Source organism: Atractosteus spatula, chromosome 3 (assembly GCF_055471065.1).
Source record: "Atractosteus spatula isolate fAtrSpa1 chromosome 3, fAtrSpa1.hap1, whole genome shotgun sequence".
Taxonomy (NCBI): Eukaryota; Metazoa; Chordata; class Actinopteri; order Semionotiformes; family Lepisosteidae; genus Atractosteus; species Atractosteus spatula.
The window spans coordinates 6,432,432-6,444,554 of record NC_142708.1 but is presented as its reverse complement, the minus strand read 5'-3'; the positions used below and the strand labels follow the sequence as shown (position 1 = coordinate 6,444,554).

Here is a 12,123-nt window from a genome sequence, read left to right as displayed (position 1 = left end):
GGTGGACAGCTTAATGGATAATTAGAGCAGCTCCAGACATTCACTGTTCCCAGGAGCCAAATAATCCTACAGACTCAGAACCCACCTGTTCTCCTGGAGACCTGCTCCCCAACTCTGTCACTGTGACTGACAGATCGAATGATGCGTCATCAGCCAACCGATCTACAGACAGATCTCAGATCTCAGATCTACAGGCCCTCTCTCTCTCTCAGATCTACAGACAGATCTCGGATCTACAGGCCCTCTCTCTCTCTCAGATCTACAGACAGATCTCAGATCTACAGGCCCTCTCTCTCTCTCAGATCTACAGACAGATCTCGGATCTACAGGCCCTCTCTCTCTCAGATCTACAGACAGATCTCAGATCTACAGGCCCTCTCTCTCTCTCAGATCTACAGACAGATCTCGGATCTACAGGCCCTCTCTCTCTCAGATCTACAGACAGATCTCAGATCTACAGGCTCTCTCTCTCAATCACTCTCTCTCTCAGATCTACAGGCTCTCAATTCAATTTTCAATTTTTTCAATTCAAGGTGCTTAATTAGCATGACCGATGGGTACAATCAGTGTTGCCAAAGCAAATAAAAATAATAAAATTAACATGTAACAAAACAAAAAATAAGAGTAAAATAAAATCTACAGGCATTTACAACAGAGACATAGAGACATACAACAGAGCTCTCTCTCTCTCTCAGATCTACAGGCTCTCTCTCTCTCTCTCAGATCTACAGGCTCTCTCTCTCTCTCTCAGATCTACAGGCTCTCTCTCTCTCTCTCAGATCTACAGCATGTGCTTCACATCCCTTTTTGTGTTCTTTTCCCCCCCAAAAAAAGAGTACAATCTCTTCAAGCACAACCGATTCGATGTCTTTAGGCCGATGCTTTGCCACCTCCCTTCCGCAGTGCTTCCTGGCTCGGTGAGCACAAGGCGCCCCGGCTGCGCTATTACTGCACACCGACACCGCTGGTGGCCAGTCCGGCACGCGTGCCAGCGGCTGCGCTCCGATGCACACACACCCCCTGCCATGTGGGCTGCCTCGCACTCGGTGTGGTGCCAGGACACAGACGCACAGTGTGAGAACTGAGCAGGGGGTGGGTTTGCACACACACACACACTGAGCGGCTGTTCGCAGGTAATGAAGCGTGAGGTTTGTAAATGAGCCCAGATGGGGCTAACCGAGGGAGCTGGTGTGTAACGTCGTCTTCTCGGCGGCTGGAAGGAAGCTGGGAGAGGGGCGGGTGGGGCAAGCGCCGGGAGAGCTCGGCCAGGCCCTGCGAAACACAGGCCTGCGAGATGCCCTTTGAACACAAGCGAACACATCAACCGTTTGGAAAATTGCTCACTTCACGCAAGAGATTTCTACATACATACACAGTGCCTGGAGGAGTATTCCTCCCCTGTCACTAATTTTGAGAAGTACAGGGAATTTATACCATTTTCAAATCGAAATGTGTAATTAAACAGACTACTGTTATATCCAAAAGAGGCTGAATGTGAAATTTACCGACTGCATAAATATTCAGCCCTCTAAGTCCGTGCTTAATGGAAGCACTTTTGCCAGCAGCGACTGCTGTATGTCTGGCTCTGTCTCTACCAGCTTGGCTCCAGTTCCGACACGTTTGTTGGAATAGGTGAAGGACTGCACTTCCCAATTCCCCTGCCATGACACATCTGCTGGGTTCAAGTCAAGTCTTTAACTGGGCCATTTAAAGACAACCACTCTCTTCGTGTCTTTGGTCTTCAGTGCTCTTCCGTGTTGCTTTGGTCACTACCCTGCTGAAGTGTGATTTTTCAATCCAGTTTTAAGATTCTTGGGAGACTCAAGCAAGCTTTCCTGCTTGCTGGGTCACTCAGAATCTGGAATCTGGTAGAATACACATTCCACCTCTTTATAATGGACTTCTGGCCCTCTAAGGAATAAGTAACCTTCTCCTGATCTGTGCCTCTACCACTTTTTCCCAGAGGTTCTTAAAACTACTTAGTTTGTTTACTGATCACTATGAGTTGTGGCTCGAAATTCCATATTTTGAAGGAACCTAAGAGATAAATGCATTTACCATTAAGTCAAGTTAAACCACCTTGCTTACACACAGTGAAGATTACACTCATTCAAACTATTATTTTATAGCTGAACTGATTTAATATTGTCACAAATAAATAAATAGTTATGCAACTGAGAATCTTCTAAATATTCCTTATACATCCAACTTATATACTATCAGTATTTTTCAGCTGAATCCGTTTCAGACAGATCGTGTTGATCCTAAATATAAAATCCGGAAAACAACATAACTGCCAGCTCAGACAGCAACAAAATGTAGACATCTGGTGAATGCTATACACTTCTGCAAAGGACTGTGTAGACTTGCTGCTTGTCTGCAAAACTACAGTATATAAACATACACCATTTTCTGTGCTTGTTCAAAACCACATATGGAACTGCATTACTGTTATTTATCTTGCCATTGCATTCTCACGCTGTAGTACAGACAGGAACAGAAACTGCAGAGCTGAAATGCGAGCCAGATAAATTCTCACTGATGCTCCCCAGGAGCCACAATCATTTCCTCCAAGCAAAGGGGTCCTGTCTGGTGGTCTGCAAGTGCCATCTGTGAATTTCTAAGATTGTTAGATTCCCCAGATCCCAGGTGTGCTCTGCTAGCAAGGCCTGGGCTACTGTCTCGCGAATACGACCTCTGACTTCACTTGTGTGCCATTTTCAACCGTCAGTTGACAGCTCAGGCTTGGAAAGGTCACAGCGAAAACCGTTGGCAATGCAGAACTAAGGAGAATGAGAAAGCACTGCATATACACTGATACTCAACCAAGCAAAATATGCTGATTTTTCCACTGGTATTTTAATTAAGACTGCAACCCTTAAGTGGGTCTCTGCAGAAGGAGCCAAGAGATGAAGTTCACAAGTTTACTGCACTGTTTAGAAGCGTTTTGGAAACTGTACATTCACTGCCTGACTTGACTGTGTTCACAGGGAAGATTCACTCGCACCACAGCTGCCATCACTAAAACACACTTTCATGAGTGTGGAAATATCAGAGCGTGTGTGCGCCTGTGTCTGTGTCTGTGCGCACATGTGGAATGGGCCCGTGGTGCCAAGAGGAAATCCAGCGCTGCCGACTTCGAGCCCAGGCTCTGCTCCACAATAAAGACAGCCATTGTGAGGTCACTTCCTGCGCTCCCAGCCTGGGTTTCCTGTCAGCTGAACGTGCCCTGGTGACAGGCAAGGCAGCTGTGTGCCAGCAAGACACGGGGGGAGAAAGAGGAGGACGGAACAGAAGCAGAGAGAGAAATGCAGAGAAGTAAAAGTGGAGTTCAATTAACAGAGAGATAGCAAATCACAGCTCTAGACAGAAACATGCCTGCAAACTACACAATGAATTAAAATCACAACAAGGCTTTGTGATCAGATTCCTGCACACAAACTGACCACATTCCCAGGGCTTTCTGTCCGGAATGTTCCCCCTCCTCCCACACACACACACAATTCCCAAACACACCACACCGCACACTGGATTTCCCTGGATGGGCCGTTTTTCACAGGCTTAAAATTAGCCGCCCACAAAAATGCGCACGTCACTTTCATCCTTTCAGTCTCTTCCTTCGCCAGGGAACGCAGGCAAGGGAGCGAAGGCCATTCCTGCAGCTGTCAGCGGCCCTCGCTCCGCGCTGCGGTTCCGGAGCCACCGGGCCTGAGAGACGGCACAGCGCAGCCAGTCATTAACAGGGAACACATGGCACTCCCACACAGAGCCGACCCAGCTGAACTCGGATAAAAGACCCTTTCATCTCCCCTTCTAAACACAGCTCCCTCCTGCAGCTGCGCCACACGGGCAGGCGGCGGCTGAAGACCCAGGTCTGATCTGCAGGACCTCTCGAGGCGCGATCGTGCCGGAGGACGTTTCTTGCATGTTGAATTTGCGTCTTCGTACGTGAGGGCCCGACTGCACGTTTGCTGCTGTCTCTGTGTGCGGCGTGTGAGCATGCAGGTGCATTCTGCGGTACCTCTGCGTGGGTGACTGAGCTCCCAAGTTCCTGCAATGAACTCTTCTAGGTCCTGGAGCCCCCCCAAGCTGTTCCGGGCCAGCTGTGCTGCAGCTGGAAGGCGGGACTGGGGAACAGGAACGGAACCATGTTTGCAACTCCGGCTGCGGAGCTGACACCCCTTTCCCGTGTGCAGTGACTCGGTCAGACCCTCGGCAAAGACAAGCCGGCATTACACTGCATCCACTACCTCGAAATAAGGCGCACAAGGGGATCAGCGAGCTGAACCCACCCCATTCCGGGAGCTATAAATTAGACAGAGAGCTTCCATTGCCCAAACATGCTGGCATTTCTTAAAGGACTAGTGTTGAGCTGTTGGGATTCTCTGTAACTCTCCACGTCTCCCCGGTGCAGATGGCATCTGCCCCGCTGCAGGAATGCCATGGCACAGACAGAGAGCACCCCAGCTCCTCCACGGCCACTTCCATCGCCTTACGAAATCCAGGACGAGCTCGCCGCAGCCCTGCCAGGCCGACGCTGTTTTTTACAGGAAAAAGAAGACTCCAAAGGCCGGTCACAAGCAGGAGGGCCGCTGTGCATCGCTATCTTTTTCCACCGAGCCCAACAGACAGAAATTCAAAGTGTTTCTTCATTTCCATCCCCCTGAAGAAAACTGTTCCAGTGGGAATTTACAGCAGAAGAAACGGCAGCATTCAGGATGTGAAATGGTATGAGGCAAACTGCTCGTTCAAATTAGAGTTTACAAATATTTTCTGGGCTTATTTGTTGGTGCGCATTATCTCTGTATCCAGACATCCTCGCCCCCAGGGCAGAGGAAGCCCCGCTGAGCGGACCAGGCTGACACTCTGCCCCCACCCTCCCTGTCCCCTTATACGCTACCAGGAAGCCAAATTAAAACTTATCCTCTCCAAATCGTGAGGCAGGCAAATCTTTGCTCCAGGCAAATAAAAAAAAAATGGATTCATTGTAATTCAGCAACATTTTCCCTTATTTCTAGGGGCTGAAATCGTTTGCAAGGCAGAAAGATACAAACTGGTAACAGAAACACAGACAACATACGTAAGAAACGGATCTCAAGAAACAAACAGATGAGATCCTTAGATCAAAGAGCCCATAGCAACCAAACGAGCCAGAATAATCCAGCAACATACTTCATCTGTAACCTTTCTCATGTTTACATGACAATACTTGACATTTAAAATGCATTACATTGAGTGCTTATTCTAGGACTACGAGCCCTTATATAAACTGCACTCACCTTATTTTATTCATTTATTTTTAATATAATGTAACTCTGTGGGATTGCTGTTCTGGTTATACTTTTAGCCTTTCACTGGTAGGTTAGTTCGTTGTTGTTTTTCACCTGACTTTATTCCGTACAGTGATCAGAGATGATTCTCGTCATAAAAGGGCACCTTACGCAGGAAGTCAGATCCCAGCCCAGGAGGGTAGCTGGGTACTGGACCAGTTTAGCTCTTCAGGTGCTGCTACTTTGAAAACCTGCAGAGACAGTGTCCCTCCACTGGCCAGGACTGGACACCCCTGGTATAAAAGGGCAAAACTAGATTCGAGCTCAAGCGCACTGACCACATCACAGAGTCTCTTTCCGGATCACCAACTGGAGATGAAACATGAATTATTAGTGTTTGTAAAGTTAATACAGATTGTTACCTACACTGGGGGTCTCACTAGGACATCCCTTCAGCCCTCTCAGAGGCAGGACTGGCTCTGGCCCGGCCCGGGCAGGCCCAGCCCGCTGTGCCGCGTCGGCGCTGGCACACCTCACTGCACCCTGCGCTCCACGGAGCTGACCCCCCCCCCCAATCCACACGGCTCAGGACCAGCGACTGGGGGCTGTTCCGCTCTGTCCTCTGTAATCCTTGGGGGTTTATCCACGTTTGAACCAGGATAAAGAAGTCTGTGCTAATCAGATCAATAGGACTAAAAAGTCGCTAAGCCCTCCTGCTCCCTGACGTTTCCTCGTATACCCCGGCAGCCTGGTGACGTCACCCGTCCTCGGAGCCCGCCGGCTGTGCGTGGGACACAGGAGCCATCCGACCGAGCAGAGCGTCAACACTCACCCCACACCAAACACCTCCTAGAAATCCCCCTTTGAAACAGACCCCGTACTGTGTTTTTAACTGCAACCATCTTCCTATTGCAACTGCAATCCATCTGCTTTCCTATGTTTCTTATCTATCACGTATCTCCCTTCTACATGAGCAGACGCCGGGGAAGGACCAGACCGATGCACCAAGCATGAAAACTTCATCTAAACAGCCAGCTGGGCAACACTGAATAGTTTCTCATACACCAGTAGCAATAGCAGGTAATAACTACAACGCTCGAGTGGGGATCTGCTACAGCATGCATCGACTGCACAGGAATGAGCCAAGCTTGACTCCACAGTGAAAAATAAAGAGAAGATACAAGTTTTCAGCTGCTAAGCCTTCTACAAGGGCTGAGCCTTCTTCACACACCTGAAGAGGGCTCCACAGCCGAAATGTTGTTGAAATCCGATTCCAGTTTTCAGAGCAGAATTAAGCTGTACTTGTTCCTTTGTAGCTAATTACTATTATTATTAAAACTCGTGGCAGAGGAAAGGAGACCTGGCTGGGTTTCGGTGGATCACGCCAAAGGCAGCACTGCAGTGCACATAATGGCATGCGTACCCAGAGTCCAAAAAACAGAACCAAGTTATTCAAGCTTCACGACTGGAAATAAACGAGTTTGTGAGAGATGTGCTGTGGATGGATGCTGAGTACTGTAGTCTTATTGTATACCAGCATGGTTTTATAGCATATGAACCACAAGCTAACCTGCTCTACCTAATAAGGTCTGCTGAGCATCAGCTCCAGTGAAGATAACTGCACTTGGCATGACAGGCCAGTTGAACAGTGGCGCTCAATAGCTCCACTCGCCAGGTTAAAGCAGTAGCTCTCAGACTGGCAGTTAGGACGATTCTTTAGCTCTTCGTTTGCAGGACAGAACCTGTGACCTCTGGTGCAGCTGTGTGTGGTGTGATATGTTCAGCCACACAGGGGGGGAGGAGGGATCAAAATATCTGATTTGTAAGTCATGCAAAGGGCTTCTCAACTGTATGATTAACCATCCTCCTACACAAATATATCTGGATCACATAGTTCAGCTTTGACAACTGTAAAAAAAAAAAATCTTCTAGATTTAGAGAGGTTTGAAATCCTCTGGGGGTGAAAAGCACAAGCTTGGAAACATACAGAGCGCTGGAATAAAACAGGGTATTTTACATCCAGGGGAAGCAGGTGACGAGTTCAGTTCGTGCCTGCCCTGGAGCAATGCAGAGAGGATGTTGAAAAGAGGTTTCATTTCAGCCACATCAGAACCGCCGCTAAACCGCCCACAGACAAGTGCGGTATCGGTCAGGGCTCGAAGTGTGCACAGATGCACAGGAATCTGGGAGCCACTCACTCCAGCACTCACCATGTGAGCGCCACGCAAAGCCTTGCAGAGAGACAGAGGGCTGCAGTGCTGCAGAGCAGCGCTCATTAGCCTGGCTGCTAACTGGCAGGGCTGCTGCAGGCAGAGAGGCAAGGACCAGCCTCATTGCGCAGGGCCTCACGCTGCTGAGAAACGAGAGCTGAGAGTCAGGACGCAGCCATACACAGACCTGGGGAAGTCATAAGTGCACTGACAGCTTTATTCCAAAAGGCACAAAGCACAGCCCCCAAGACTGCAGAACTCCTGCAGCCACACAGCCTCGGTATGTGATGTTCCTTCACACGGGTCAGAAAACTGTGACTCCCTTAGTCCTGGATGAGAAAAAGACCCGACACTGCAGGCAGTGTGTGTAGGGCAGGGGAGCACCTTTCCTCTTTGAAACTTACAGAACACAGCAAACGGCAGTAACACAGAACCACTGGGCTGCAGCGGGTCTCTGCGCAGTAACACATTAGATCTTCTGATGCTCCTTTCTCCCCAGAGCCATGTCCAAACCCCAGATCCTCACCCTTCGCCTCTATTGGCCCGCATGCTGTGTGCCGTCTTGGACCGCCAGACCAAGACTGAAGAGCCCAGTGTAGCAGCAGCGCTGCTGTACGGTGGAAGGTGGCCACATCTGCAGGAGATTTATTCTGGACTTCTGGACCACAATGCATCTCCCTACAGCACCCCAAGGGGCTGTATGCTAAGAGGGTCTTACTGCACCAGTCAGTCAGAGGGCTAATTAAACAAATGCAAATGAACTGCTGTCTAAATAAGGGAGCAAAGCAGGCACAATACACTCAGAGCCAAAGCAGACCTTTCTGAGACACGGATGACAAAGGCACCCCCGTGCCTAAACTGCAAGCCTCTTGCGTCAGTCTGAATGAATCTCCAGCTGTTAGCTCCCACACCTTGCTTCACCATCACGGCCTTATTGCTCCCCATCAAAGGGGAACCTCACCAGCACTGCCTCAGAACTCAATGCACCTCTGCACTGTGCACTTCCGACTTCAGCTCCTTTTTTTCACTATGACATATTTACAGCTCTCTACAAAGTATTTATTGTTCTGGGTGTTACTATTTATTATTATTATCATTGCATCATTCTGTTATGTACTGTCTACACTGCAAGGTGTTGTCTGCTGTACTGTGCATGGCCTGAGAGATCTGTGCGAATAAGAATTCCAATGTAGATGCACATATCTCAATAATCTCCTCTACCTCTATCTCATCAGAGAGCATCCAGGGCCTTTCATTTACATCAGAGCTGCCTCGGGTTGTTTGAGTTTTAAACGACGCAAGGTCTTTCATTCCTATTGCTCAATAAGGCATTGTTCGGTGTCACATTTAAACAGATTGGGATGTTTATTTCGTGCCTAGTGGATCTTACAGTCATTTTCGTGGCTGCTGTAAGCACTTGGACCTCTGCTAACCGGTCTTCCTCTTTTTGAGAAAACTTCTGTAATTAAAGATTCACGCTAGGGAGACGCATGAATTACTCATCTCTTCCTGTACACAACTCATGGTTGTATACAAGTATTTGAGTATTAAAGCAAAGCGGTACAGGATGGGCACTGCTGGCAGCTCCCATTTTCCCCCATCTTTCCCCTCTCTCAGCTGGCATCTCAAAGTCTCGGCGCAAAGCAATTTTGAACAAGATGGGAGAGGTGGGGGGGGGTGAAATTTTCACATTCTATTGCTCCAGTATGCTGCCGACATTTGCATTTCTTTCAGAAGTGATCGGCACTGTAGCAGTGACCGCGCGCTCCCCCGTTCCAGCCGAGGAGGCTGGGTAATAACCCGTGGAGGAGCCAGCTCTCTCTGAGGAGGGGGGAGATGCGCAGGCAAGGGGCTGGCCCGCGCCGAGACCCTGCCCTCAGAGCATCGCGGTTTGCCTGCGGCTGCTCTCTCTGCGTCGGGCCCAGACAGCACGCACGGAGCACAGGTTAACCGCCAGCATCCTCCGTCAGCCGCTCACAGGAGGCGGGGGGACTTCAGTCAAGAGAGGGAAGGAGACAGAAGACGCATCAACTCATCGGTCATGCCAGTGATGCTCCTTGAACTGAACTGGGGCGCCGGGGGAAGGGAGACAGGGTGACACAGATGAAGGCTGGGATCTCTGGATGCACTGCTGTGCAGGGAGGAGCGGCTCTGCAGAGAGAGAGAGTGTGAGGTCTTATCTGGCTCTGGCAGGCCTGCCCCTGGCGCATGCTGACTCTCACACTACTGGAAGAACAGGCAGCTCCAGCAGGAAGCCCGTGGGACTCCAGTCGATTCTGGCTGCAGAGCTGGCAGTAAGCCGGCGGTTACTGGGACTGCACAGACAGCCGCAGCCTGGTCTCTGCACTGACGAGAAACAAGGCAGCATGGAGTTTGATGACCTTTCAATGACAGCAAGCAGAAAAGCAATGCCAGACTGGGGCTTGGTTTTAATTGGCGGGTATCCTGTTTGCCCCTGGTCCCCCTTCTTACCTACACTGCCTGCTGTGCTCCTTTGCCTTATTTTTTTGCTCCTTTCCCCTGTCTCCCTCACTCCTGAAGAAGGCTCCACAGCCGAAACGCAGCCTTCCTTTTCAAGCAAATGAAAATGATTATTTAAATTAAACACAGTTCTGTAGCAAAGAATGCCAACAAACTGCACCTGGACACGGACGTCTGAGGGAAGAAATCTCTCCTCTACTGACAGGCACGAGGGCATGTGCTTCTTCCTGCACAAAACCTCACAGCTGTTTCTCGTGTGCAAGAGCAAAAAGCGCCTTAACTGACACCATTCTCCCCACAAAAGGGAAAATTCAGTTTAATTGCACAAGGCAGTAATCACTGCATGACAGACTTCCAGAGACGTGCAGCTGGCTGTGACTGGCCTCAGAGCTCAGACTCATCTCGTGACGGAGCCCTGTTCCTCACGGAGCGCTCACACCTGGTCAGGTCTCCTGCTGTGAGCACAGCTGCTCTGATCCTCCAGTGCCTTTTCACTCTGCTGTGTTTCAATGCTCTGGTAAGTGTTTTAACAGCCTCATGTTTAGTGTAGGTCCGTCTGTGAGTCATTTCTGAGCTCTCTTCTCTGTGTGCCTGTGTGCCCACCCATAAAATCTTGGTCTGAAGCAGAGAAGACTTTCAGCCTATTTTTACTCAAGACACACACACATCTTTACAAAAAGGGTGGCGGGTGGCAGCAGCAAGCTGCCTTCTCATGACCAGCCGTTTGTTGAAAAAAACTAGGGCAACAGTTCAGGTCAATAAGCTAATAGCAACCAAACGATCAACATGGGCCAAACTGCCTCCTCTCGTCTGCACACTTTCATCTGAACGTTATTTACCCTGTCCTCCTTTAAAATGTGGCACATGGTTATGTTTTACTTGCTTGGAAAGGACTGTTCATGATAGACAACGCCACATGATATGAGGGAGGGTGTTTTCATGAGTGACTGGAGCGGTCCGTGTCCTATGATAAATTAGGGGTACAGAGAGTGACCAGTCCCTCGCCCCTCTGAGGCTGCGCCAAGCTGAGATATGGACATGTACAGATGGGCGGGGGTGTGGAACAAGTCTTTTAAACACGCCAATGCATGGGAAAGCAACAGAACTGACTCCTCGGCGCACAAGCTACAGCCGTAAATCATGCTCTCTAGAAATCTATTATACATCTGCTTCCTCCTTTGTGACATTTCACTCGCATGCTGTTAGGGGACATGAGGTTTATTCACAGAGTCAAGCGCTTCCTTCACAGCTGCTGAAGCTGCCGATCGTGACACTTGAAACTGTTGCTCGCAAGCGCTCAAGATTATTTTAAGAGACGCTGTTTACTGCGAAAGGAGTTGACTGCAGTGGCTACAACCAGTCACACTTCACGGTGTGGAGAATCCCACAGGAAACCCTTTCAGACAGTCCTCTGCCATACGGAAAACTGCAGTACTGTGAATCACTGCCTTGCAAAATGATCAGCGATTACAATAAAGCACACAGTGTAACAGCACCAAAGAACAAAATGCCACACACACCTTATGAACAATGCTTGCTAGTCTTATGATAAATGATTACTGCATGACTATCAGCCAGAGATGTTAAATCCTGTTCCTGGAAGGGCTTGTGTATGTGCAGGTTATTTAGGGATCTTTAAAAGCCCCACTTAAGTTCTGAAGAGCTGGGAGAAGCTGTTAAATTGGGTCCAGTTAAGCCAATAACGCGCTAATTTGCAATGAAAACCTGCAGATGCACGACCCTTCAATACCAGGGCCGGACAGCCCTGCGGCAGACTGCATTCTCATGGATCCTGCAACGCAAGACCGTTTTAACAAGTAGCCCTGGCCTGCGACAGGCGTTTAAGCTGTAATTGACTTATCCAGACAACTATGTCGCTTGGATCCTTCAGGAACACTCACAGACACTGCCCAAGGTATTGCGGTTTTGAATCAGTGTCACAGAAGCAGGTGTTTAAGAGACAGAACAGCCGCACAATGCATGAACAACACTGGAGGGTTGGATATTGCATTCAAATTCAAACACAGACTGAAAGCAAAAGAGGAGCATCTACCACAGTCTCAGTTACACTCCAGTCTGCTGCCCCATAACCTTGGCACTGCCAGGCCACCCAAAGTCCAAGTCCACCTCCTTTGCCACAGGCTACAAACTACCGCAGCACG

General features: G+C 49.3%; 1 protein-coding gene across 4 annotated transcripts in view; it reads right to left on the bottom strand.

Moving 5' to 3' along the window:
• The window catches only part of rtkna (rhotekin a), a 74,655-nt gene that overhangs the window by 43,797 nt on the left and 18,735 nt on the right, over nt 1-12,123 (bottom strand). The gene's annotated exons all lie outside the window — the stretch shown is intronic.